The sequence below is a fragment of the Macaca fascicularis genome, chromosome 1 (assembly GCF_037993035.2).
Source record: "Macaca fascicularis isolate 582-1 chromosome 1, T2T-MFA8v1.1".
Lineage (NCBI taxonomy): Eukaryota > Metazoa > Chordata > Mammalia > Primates > Cercopithecidae > Macaca > Macaca fascicularis.
In genome coordinates this window covers 174,403,770-174,413,092 of record NC_088375.1, presented here as the reverse complement: position 1 = coordinate 174,413,092, position 9,323 = coordinate 174,403,770, and the positions used below count along the sequence as shown (strand labels likewise).

General features: G+C 38.8%; 1 long non-coding RNA gene across 1 annotated transcript; it reads left to right on the top strand.

The window, feature by feature from the left end:
* The first annotated feature begins 1,034 nt into the window (after positions 1-1,034).
* Positions 1,035-9,027, top strand: LOC135968765 (uncharacterized). The gene is made up of 3 exons (XR_010583726.2): positions 1,035-1,142; positions 2,770-2,862; positions 5,299-9,027. It is a non-coding gene; the product is annotated as an uncharacterized lncRNA (long non-coding RNA).
* The last annotated feature ends 296 nt before the right edge of the window (positions 9,028-9,323 follow it).

Here is a 9,323-nt window from a genome sequence, read left to right as displayed (position 1 = left end):
GGAAGAAATACATTTTGATTGTAAAAAACATAAGCCCCAAGATGATGGTCTGGAAAGTAGAGTTATGAGGAAGAAACAAAATTGCCCTTGTTAATAAACTAAGAAAAATGTTGTGGTATTCCAGGTTACAAAAGAAAGGAAAGAAAGAGAGAGAGAGAGAGAGAGAGAAAGGAAGGAAGGAAGGAAGGAAGGAAGGAAGGAAGGAAGGAAGGAAGGAAGGAAGGAAGGAAGGAAGGAAGGAAAGAAAGAAAGAAAGAAAGAAAGAAAGAAAGAAAGAAAGAAAGAAAGAAAGAAAGAAGAAAGAAAGAGAAAGAAGAGAGAGAGAAAGGAAGGAAGGAAGGAAGAAAGAGAGAGAAAGGAAAGAAAGAAAGAAAAAGAAAGAAAAAAGGAAAGAAAGGAAGAGAAAGAAAGAAAGAAAGAAAGAAAGAAAGAAAGAAAGAAAGAAAGAAAGAAAGAAAGAAAGAGAAAAATATGGAAGGGTTAAGTAAGTGCACATGAAAAAACATATTCTATAGAGATAGAGAAAGTAAAAATTTTTGAGCTAGAGGCTTAAGAGTGAAATATAGTCAATGAGAAATCCTCATTGTTGGGAAGGCTTTAAAAATTGAGATATTTTATTTCAATTTAAGATGATGGCACAGACCAAACATTTCTTTTACTACTTATCCCACCTAGATTAAAAAGTATTAGTTTGCAAAGGAACAAACTCATTACAGCAGAGCAAAATGAAATAAGATATTTCAACAAATTTCTGAGTCAAAAAAATTAAGAGAATATTGCAAATGGAAATGCTGCTGCTTGCAATATAGTAGTATGGGAATACAAATGAAGTAGTATCTAAACTGGCCAGGTGATCGCCGAGCATATTTCTACTTCCTGGCATATCGGAATATTTTGCTTCTCTCTCGTTTTTGGTGAGATTGGCTGAGTTCTGGCCAAGAGAATGTGGGCGAAAGTGAGGTTTGCCATTTTCCAGGCTGGCCCTGAAGCACCCTGAGCAATTCTTCATGGGTTCTCTTTTTTGCCCACTTTCTAAGTGCAGAAAATCCTGGAGATCCTGGCGGTGCAGGAGCCACACAATGGAAGGAGTGTGGATCCAATCAGTCTTGGAGAAGAGTCACCAACTGGAATTGGACTGTGAGGTGAACAACTATTGACGTTTACTTTGTTAAGCCACTGAGGTTTTATAAACAGCTAGTGACATGATTTGGCTCTGTGTCCCCATCCAAATGTCATCTCAAATTGTAATCCTCACATGTCAAGGGAGGGAAGTGATTAGATTATAGGGGCATTTTTCCCATGCTATTCTCATGATACTGAGCAAATTCTCACAAGATCTGATGGTTTTATAAATAGTGGATTTTCCTGCACTAACCCACACTCTCTCTTGCCTGGCACCATGCGACACATGTCTGCTTCCCCTTCCGCCATGACTGTAGGTTTCCTGAGGCTTCCCAGTCATGCAGAACTGTGAGCTAATTAAACCTCTTTCCTTTATAAATTGCCTGCTCTTGGATAACATATTTATAGCAGTGTGAGAATGGACTAATACAGCTAGCATTGGATAACCTAACATAAAGCAGGAGCCATTCTGTCTATCAGCAGCCCCGAAGGTCTGGATCATAATTTAGAAGAGGATGGGAGAGGTGTGGCTGATAATATGGGTACTGTTAAGGTCTTTAAATGGCATCAGGGAGGAGGAATATGCAGTAATACAAACTGCTTCTTCTCCTCCTCCTCCTCCTCCTACTCCTCCTCTCTCTGGAAAGAGCATAGACAACTGCTTTTCTCACTTTCAAAATGCTAGACAGTACTTCTCTAAAGAAACAGAGCAAAACGTTACGAGAAAGCTTTATGTGTTGATGTCTCAGTCCAGTGCTTTCCTCATTGAGGTGTTTGCTGTGGTTGGAAGGTAGAGGGGGTTCTGCAGGCCAAAGCCAGGTTCCACATCATCTGAGAGAGAAGCTGGCCATCTGGTAGCCCTGCACTGCCTGACAGAATGTCAGTCCAAAAATTCTGCTCGGCTGAGACACCTAATCAGGCAGATATAGTTGTAAAATAGCAGAGGAAATGCATATGTGTTCCCTAGGCCTTCCAGTTTAAACCTCAGTGGACAATCAAAGACCAAAAGGTAAGAAGTACCAGCAAAATGAAAAAGGCCAGTCAGAATGAGTAATATTCTAATTAACATATTCAAGTAAATTTAAGAAGATTATACTTATTTGTCACTGATTTAACAAATATGTAATGAATACCTACTATGTGCCAAGTTCATCTAGATAGTGAGAATACGTTGGCGAAGGTAACTGTTTTAGTTTAATTTTCAATAGATTAAGTAAAAAAAAAAAAAGACACACATACAAAATCATGATAATTTCCTGTAGAAGTAAATTTTCTGGAAAAAAATAAAACAGGATGACACAGTTTTGCTGAAAGGGGGCTACAGAAAATAAGGTTATTAGGGAAACTGTTTCTGGTTAGGTAATTGTTGAGATGAGAGTTTAATGATGAGGAGGAGCCAGACATGCAAAGATCATGGAACACAATATTTTGGGAGCGGCCAAAGACTGCAGAGTTCATAGAGCAAGAAAAAGTTTTATGCTCTTGTAGCTGAAGGAAACGATCACTCCAAGTAGAGCATGATAATGGAGCATAAGTTGGAAGAAGGGTATCATTTTCAGGCGTTCCTCAAAGACCCCAACAAAGTGCATCTAGTCATATCAGAGCATACTAAATAAAATTAACAATTGGTCCCTTATTTCCTTTCAGAAAATCTTGGATCAAGAGTGGGAAGAGTCCTCAAGAAAATATCCAGTTTAACCTAACCAACTTACAGATTCAGAAACAGAGGCCCAGGAGGAGGTATGGAATTTCCTATGGTTGTCCAGCCTGTTAAGAGGCAGAACTTAAGGCCTTTGTATACAGTCTAGTGGTCCTCACAGGTCACACACATCCTCCTCCATCTGGCTGCTCCAAACTGTGTGAATGCAAACAGCATGAGAATATCTTGTGGTAGTAATTAAATCACTAATAGAAATTCTCCAGCTTGGGTTCCTAAACCTGGCTAACCATTATTTGAACTAGATAAACAACCAGATACACAAATCCCACTCTAGGAGATGATGATTTGGAAGCTTAGGCATGGGGTCTAGAAATCTCTACTTTAAAAAGAGCTCCAGGTGGTTTTTATGATCAGGTATGCTAAAATACCAAGACACAATGGAGAGAGCCCTGACTGTGAGTCAGATAATTTAGATTCTCATTCCAGCTCCCCAAATTACTAACCACATAACTTAATGTCTTTAAGTCTATGTTTCCTCATCTCAGTGATGGGGAAAACGCCAGCTCTGCCTGGCTCATAGTATTTGCAGGAAAATCATCATCCCCCATTTTCACATAATTTTGATACACAGAAAGTTTAGTAAATAATAGTGATGATAACTATGATAAGCATTTATATACAGTATAAAAGTACCTTCTCTTTGATCCTCACTGCCTTTCCCATTATTCAGATGCACAAAGCTGACTCTGTTGCTAGTGTAAACACCAGTTCTTTGCTCTGCATTCACTGTTTTCTTTCTATCACATTGTTCTGCCTCTCTTCATAAGACTTTATCAGCTATTATTTACTTTATTTGTAAATAAAACCTATTCTTCAGAAGTACTCATTTGTCAATGAAGAGACCAGTGGAGGAACTATGCAGACAGACAGATACAAAGTATGGGAAGTTATTACTTTACACTATATTAAAAGATTCAGAATAAAATCTCAGAGGATGCAGGCCCCATGTTTACAATTTGATGCTTTAAAAGGAAATTTGGTTCCTCTTAAAGGGAAATGATTTTAGATGAAGCTCCCTTCCCCTCCCATGCCCTTTTTCATATTTCCCTCCAGGATGTATGAAATACTATTTAAGAACTAAACGTTTCCCCATTGCATCATAGATTCTAGCAAAACCCCAGGCTGGTAAGAGTAGTGTAAAGTAAAATCAGCACAAATGATGCTGACCAATCTAGTTCTATTATCTCAACAAAGTGGAAAGTGAAAAGGGCAAAAAAATTAACCTGGCTTTAAATTATGAAGGCATCTTAGTCTAAGGCAAAAAAAAAAAAAAAAAAGACAGTTTTCTTCACCTATGCCACCTCCCATCAGATGACAGCAGCTACTGAAAGACTATTCTGAAAGGACATCAAGGGTGAGTCAGAGAATCCTGATTGATAAGAAACACCTACCATATTGATAAGAAATAGCTACCTCCTGGAGGAGAATGTGGAAGTGATATGCCAGGGATTTGCCCCCTCTGAAGCAGGAAGAAGGCTGTGCTTCATTGCGGCACTATTCACAATAGCAAAGACTTGGAATCAACCCAAATGTCCATCAGTGACAGACTGGATTAAGAAAATGTGGCACACATACACCATGGAATACTATGCAGCCATAAAAAAGGATGAGTTTGTGTCCTTTGTAGGGACATGGATGCAGCTGGAAACCATCATTCTTAGCAAACTATCACAAGAACAGAAAACCAAACACCGCATGTTCTCACTCATAGGTGGGAACTGAACAATGAGATCACTTGGACTTGGGAAGGGGGACATCACACACTGGGGCCTATCATGGGGAGGGGGGAGGGGGGAGGGATTGCATTGGGAGTTATACCTGATGTAAATGACGAGTTGTTGGGTGCTGACGAGTTGATGGGTGCAGCACAGCAACATGGCACAAGTATACATATGTAACAAACCTGCACGTTATGCACATGTACCCTAGACCTTAAAGTATAATAATAATAATAATAAAAAAGAAAGAAAAAAAGAAGGCTGTGCTGGATCAGAAGAAATCATGTAGGTTCAAAGTTAGATGGTCTGATTCTTCATTTGATTCTGACAATTACTAAGTTTGTGACCTTGGACAAAAATACTGTATCTCATTTCCAAATGAAGTATCTAGTGCTGTCTCACAATGAAAAGGATTGACATTTCACTTAGATTTTAGGAATCACTGGTAAAATTGTGTTTTTTATTTAAAGGTCAGGATGGTTCTGTGGTTCCTTTGTTTTTTTGTTTGTTTCTTTGTTGTTTTTGGGGTTTTTTGTTGTTGTTGTTGTTGCTACTGTTTTGTTTTGAGACAGGGCCTCACTCTGTCACCCAGGCTGGAGCACAGTGATGCAACGACAGCTCACTGCAGCCTCAACCACCTGGCCTCAGGTGATCCTTCTGCCTCAGTCTCCTGAGCAGCTGGGACTACAGGCACGTGCCACCATGCTCAATTAATTTTTGTATTTCTTGTGGAGACAGGTTTTGCCATGCTGCCAAGGTCTTGAACTCCTGGATTCAAGCGATCTGCCTGCCTCAGCCTCCCAAAGTGTTGGGATTACAAGCATGAGCCACCACACCTGGCCAAAATGTTGTTTTTGATTGACTTCTAAGACCTGGCCCTTCACTCACTTTGGGACATAGACATTCGGTAAAATGTGAAACATGTTCCGGTTTTGTCTCTGTACCATGGGTGTCTGTTTCCATTAATCAGAGTCCATACTCCTTCAGCCAATATTGTTCAAGTTGCCTCCTTTAGAAACAGGGCTTTTTTGGTGTCCTCTGACCAAAACTTATGTACGATGTCTCTCTCTTGCATAATATATTCCACCTTTTCACTTCTCTCTACTTGGAAAAAAAAAACAAATGAAAATATATTTACATCATAATAGAGAAAACCTTTAATTAACTTTGGTTCCCTTTTTAAGTAAATTAGTTTTGAACTTTGGAGTTTTCATTTCAATTTTTTAACACATCATTGCATTGCATCTTACAAATGCCTTCTCTGCCTTATTCTGACCCATAAGGTACTATAGGACATGGTCCTCAACCATCTGTGGTTGCTCCACCCAGTCTTGCTAGTGAATTGTGTCCTTTGAGTTGTGCACCACAGCAATTTTGTCTCCTGGGCATCTAAATAATCTTAACTTTTAGGTTTTAGACATAAATACAAAAAGCTGCCATCAATGACAGAAAGAAAGCATCTCTGCAATCATTTGTTCATATTCCTTACTTCTGAGTTTGCTAACCTTAATTCTACCTGGTAGTCCTGTGATTATAGCCATAAAAATCATTTAAACTTCTTGTTTTCCAGCTTTTCAAATCTATAGGACTCTCTAAAGAGGGATAAAAAATCACAACCACTCAAATATCTGGGTATCACTCTTTTACATAAAGACCCAAGTGACTGACTGCCGTCCCATTTTCCATTTACATATTCCCATCTATTCATTCCCCCATCTAATGGGCTAAAAATCAATACCTATCCCAGAACCTAGGATAGAGAGAATCATTGTTACAACAATTTCCTTGGGTAAAAGCTCCTGCAGAAATTGACATTAAAAATGTACCCAGTGTATGGCTGCTATTCTGCAGGGACTGTAACTCACTCTCAAGTCAATTAGTATGAGGCCAGGAGGAAAAGGGGTCATCCTAAATCATTTGGCTCTAGGCTTTAACTGGTATAAAGAGCAATAAATTCACACAAACATGGCAGCATTTCCGACAGGCAGGAAAGTGAGAGTTAACACCCACCTAGTTCCACCCAACTAATAGAGGCTGAATATTAAGGCATTCTGTTATTGCTTTTTTACTCTTCTTTCAATTTGTGTCATTTCTCATTTATTATACATTATTCCTGTGCTTGATCATAATGTCACTGGGTGTCCTCTGTAGCATGCCATATCAATGTGGACTCTGTCTGCTTTCCAGAGTTCCTTAATGCCTGGCAGTCTTCTCAGATGCAATTCTTCCTTTCAAGTTGTGCCCCCATGTGTGTACCATTAATTTCTCTAGCTGCATGTAATTCATTCAGGGGTTCACACCAGCTGAGAACCACATATGGGAGTCCAGATTTATGGGGATTTTTTTTTTTTTTTTGTGCCTTGCCAGCCCAGAGGAAACAATTTTCAATTTGAATTTTGAGTGTTTGCCCTCGTTGTGTAGTCTACTAGAGATGCTTGATTAAGATACCACATTCAACAAGAGACCCATCCGGCAGTGGGTTGAGCCAGTCAGTCCCTCTCAGCCTCTGTTGTCCTTGCTTTAAGTATCAGCCTATGTTCCTTGTTCACTGTCTTTCAGACTTCAGCTGCTGGTTATGCACCCTGCTCTCACCTGCTCTCACTGCTGTCTTACCTTTCTATTGTCAAAAAAGTCTCCTTTCTCTCAGTTTTTCCAACTCTTCCTAGTATCTGTGGGACAAAAGGCAAATAATTTTCTCCCTCTAAACTTCAGTTTTTTTTCACCCATAAAATAAGAAGGTTGGATTAAGTAAAAACTCTTACATCTCTAAGATTCTTTGATTTCAAATAGAATTCAAGACCACACTCTGAGCTCATGAAACACTGCCCCAAGAGTTTTGAAAAGCAGAAAATGGTGCCTGCAGAATAAAATGATATCCTGGAGCTGGGATTAGACACCGCTGCTATGGGTTACCTGCTATTTCTGGCCTCTGCATGATCTGTCTTCTTCTCTCCTCAGAACCCTGGCATTCTTCTCTTTGTCATAATTCATTGCTAGGAAAGGAAAGAATGACGATTGTTTTCAAATGATATGGGGAATGTAAAGCACGTTGGGAACAGAAAGTCATACCAAGGATCTCCAAACAGAAAGGACTTTTGCAATTATGAGCACAAGATAGGCAGCTCCATGCAGACTGTATGTTTCTGCAACTGAAATCTGGGCTTTCTTTCTGTCCTGTATTTCCATGTGGGCCATGCGGAAAGCTGTATTTCTTCTCTGTTCTAGCACCTTACTAGCTTTTGTTTTTTCCCCTCTAAAATAAGATACCAGTTTACAAGACCATCTACAAAATTATAAGTCTGCCTTGGCATTGGAATTGGAGCAACTTTTTCTATTAAAGGTATTTACATTCATCATTTATCATGAGTGTGCAGGGTGGTTAAAAAACTGTGATATACAAGGCTGTGATGTCCCTGGTCTAGAATTAAGAAACTAATTGAGCAAATGTGACCAAGGAGAACAGCATGGGTAAGGGGTGCATTCAAAGAAATAAAAAGCTAGAGAGGTGCTTGAGAAGTAGAACATGGCCATCAAATTGCAAAGGGGTAGAGGGATTAACAGTAAATCAAGATCTTTGGATCAAGTAAAATGGGGACAATGGAAAGCACAAGCTCCTAGCTCCACAGCAAAGGCAAGACTCACTTCAATTAAGCAAGGTAAGAATTGTGAGTCTAGACACGCCCTATTTTGCTTAAGATTCTAATTGAGACCCACATCCTAGCTTCAAAGCCACTTTTCCTTTAAAGTTCTCATGTAGGTTAAAATAATTCATTAGACTTTTGTTAGTCATTGACCTACAAATGCATTTACATGGTAATTGTTCCTGGTCCACTTAACTTAATCATTTGGTTGTGTCTCTATGCTTCAGAAGATTGCACCTACTGGGTTATGACTTTTAACATCTTTTAAGAAAAAACACCTTTTCCTGTATAATTTACATGCAATAAACTGCACATTTTAAAGTATACAACAGATATGTATTGACGTATATATACAATGTGAAACTATCACAGCAATCAATAAAGTGAACGTACCTGCCACCTCCTACAGTTTCATCATGTCCCTTGGTAATCTTTCCATCCTGTCCTTCCCTGACCCCCACCTCCGGTAACCCCGATATGCTTTCTGTCACTAGCAATTAGTTTACATCTTCTACATGCTTATATAAATGGTATCATATATTATGTGTTCTTTCTTTGACTGAATCCTTTCAGCATAATTATTTTGAGATTCATACATGTTGTTGCATGGATTAATAGTCCCTTTCCTTTTATATTGCAGAGTAGCATTTCATTGTGTAGATATATATTGTAATTTGTTTATCCTTGTGCCTGTTGATGGGTATTTGAGTTGTTTTTTGTTTGGGGCAATTACAAATAAAGCTTCTATGAATATTGCATGCAAGTCTTTGTATTGATACATATTTCCTTTTCTCTTGAATAAACATCTAGGAACAGAAAGGATGAATAATATGGTATATATGTTTATTTTCCAAACTTGCACAATTTTACATTCCCAGCAGCAGTGTATGAGCATTCTCATTTTTCTACATCACCAGCACCTGGTATTTTTCCATCTTTCTTACTAAAAGAAAATAAAAACTTCAAAGATGTCATCTGTTCACTAGTCAAGTGCCTATTACATGAGGAGGCACAGTGACTGGTCCATATAATTTCTTATGACAACCCTATGAAACAGGGAGACAAGAAAATCTACCTGCTAAGATCACAGAAAACAAACAACCAGTGGAGCTAGAAACAGGA